Below are 2,850 nucleotides of genomic sequence, written 5' to 3'. Positions count from 1 at the left end.
TGTGCAAGTATCTTTTTTGTATAGTGACTTCTTTTCCTCTGGGTAGATACCCAGTAGTGAGATTACTGGACCAAATGGTAGTTCTACTTTTAGTTCTTTAAGGAATCTCCACACTGTTTTCTGTAGTGGCTGTACTAGTTGACATTCCCACCAGCAGTGTAGAAGTGTTCCCTGTTCGCTGCATCCACACTAGCATCTATTATTTTTTTGAGAATCACTAATTTTGAAGAACAAAAGCATATTCTTGTGAGCAAATGTCTAAAAACATGTGAATACATGTATAGTGTTTAGTTCTATGTCTGTCCTCAAATGCGTTAAAATAATATATATAACATGTGTGTATGTCTGTGTGTTTACACATGCACACACACACACGTTGGTCTGTGCATAAATGTGTTCTGGATATAGACAGAGGAACTCATTCTAGAAATTTTGAGAAGTGAAACTGGGAGTTAGAGTAAATAAAGAGAATTTTACTTTTCACATTATACCTTTTTGAATGGTTTGATATATTTTCTTTCCTTTTCTTTTTTTTTTTTTTTTTTTTTTGAGACAGAGTCTCACTCTGTCACCCAGGCTGGAGTGCAGTGGCATGATCTTGGCTCACTGCAAGCTCTGCCTCCCGGGTTCACACCATTCTCCTGCCTCAGCCTCCCGAGTAGCTGGGACTACAGATGCCCGCTATCACTCCCAGCTAATTTTTGTATTTTTAGTAGAGATGTGGTTTCACCATGTTAGCCAGCATGGTATTGATCTCCTGACCTCATGATCCGCCCTCCTCGACCTCCCAAAGTGCTGAGATTACAAGCTTGAGCCACCACGCCCGGCCGATATATTTTCTTTTAAATATGTGTATATATTATTTTTATTTTAAAAATGTAATTTATTAACCATAAAAATAAATTTTAAAAACTAAAATAAAATACAGATAAATATCTGATTTTGAGAGGGGAAAACATGCAAAGAAAATAATCACAAAAAAAAGGATAGACTTACACAGCAATATAAAACATTTATGAATCAACACACCACCAATGCAAACACACACATGTAAAGAAAGTAACTTAAAAAAATGGATAGTCCCCTGATGAGGCTAATCAGGGGAAAAAAAGGGATGTCACAAATTACTAACAAAGTAAAAAGAGGAACATCACTACATGTCTTATAAATTAAAAAGACAAAAAGAGGATATTATACATTTTTCTGGAAAATAATTTGAAATTTTAGATGAGATGCAAAAATTGCTAACAAAAGCATAATTTACCCAAATTGATTTTTAAAAGAGTTAGAAAAATTGAAAAGTCCTGTGCTTACTGAGGAAATTGAATCCATAATTTAAAAGGAAACTAAAGGCCAATGTACCTTCACTTGTGAATTATACCAAACATTTAATAAATTAAAAATACCCCATTCTTACAAAAACTAAACAACAGCAACAATAAAGCCAAAAATCTTCCTAGGAAGAGAGGAAGAGAAAATACTTCCCAATTTGTTTTAGGAGGGCAGCATAATCTTGATATTAAAACCTGACAAAGATGTTACAAAAAAGATAATCATAGGCCAAATATCTCAAAAAAATGAAAAATCATAAATATTAGTTACACAAAGACTAATACATCTCTATAAAATTGGGTTTATTTCAGGCATGCAAGATCTGCAACATTAAAAAAATCAATAAATATAATTCACCACATTAACAGAATAAAGGAGAAAAATCACATGACTATCTCCATAGATGCCGAAAAAGCACTGACAATATTTAACATCCCTTCTTGATAAATTCAGTAAACTCGTTGTAGAAGGGAACCTCCTCAATCTGATCAATGCAGTCTACATTTTGAAAACTATCATCAAATATTAATTGACCATTAGTTAACCCAGTGCCAGAATCTGGATGAATTTTATAGTTATAAAGCTCATGAAGCTGATGTGGAAAACAGTTCGTGTTCTAGTCTGTGGTATGCCACCCAGAACAAAGATGGGATGATCTACCTTTTTCATCTGTCATTCAGAAATGGAAGATCTGTACCAAATGTAAAAATGGGCAGTCTTCCCTCTCCTGTGATGACATTTTCTCTGGAAGCAGCCAGTGTTGTTCCTGTCTCCCATCTGTACCTCTTTTTTCTGTATTCAGCAGAATAAAACACTTTCAAGAAACAACTGGGCAGGAAGTAAGGGAGGACTGAATTTCATCCTGGGAGGTTTGATTCCCACAAGTAAAGTGCTGTGGGGGAAGCAGTCGGGAAGCACTGGCGGCTCGTGGGGACTGTCGTGCATTATGAACTCCATCTGTTCCCAGCATCCTCCAGTCATGCAGTGGGGCAGGCGAGATTCTGTTTCATTCCCGCATGTGCCTGTTAGATGAAATGCTGCTGGAAATGAAACCAGCTAAAAATTGTGTACATCAACTCATCATACATAGACATCGGACACGGACCTGAGAAGGTGACTCAGTCCACCCAGATAGATCTGAATTGACTCAAGCTACCCCATATGAAGTGGGGCCAAAAAAGCACACATTGTATGTGTGTGTTACTAACATAAGATCTGGTTGGAGCTCACTTCATTCTAGGATGAGAAAACAGGGTTAAACGTTGCGTCTTACGGGGTGAAATATTGCTAAGTATAAAGAAGAAAGCATTATTCTCCAGACTCAGAAAAAGGACAGACCTCTAAAATACGGTTTACCATAAGATAAGGAGAAAGTGTGGCCGGGCGCGGTGGCTCACGCCTGTAATCCCAGCACTTTGGGAGGCTGAGGCAGGCGGATCACGAGGTCAGGAGATCGAGACCATCCTGGTTAACACGGTGAAACCCCGTCTCTACTAAAAATACAAAAAATTAGCCGGG

Source organism: Mandrillus leucophaeus, unplaced genomic scaffold (genome assembly GCF_000951045.1).
Source record: "Mandrillus leucophaeus isolate KB7577 unplaced genomic scaffold, Mleu.le_1.0 Scaffold35, whole genome shotgun sequence".
Taxonomy (NCBI): Eukaryota; Metazoa; Chordata; class Mammalia; order Primates; family Cercopithecidae; genus Mandrillus; species Mandrillus leucophaeus.
The sequence above is the reverse complement of the archived record's forward strand: the minus strand, read 5'-3'. Positions refer to the sequence as shown.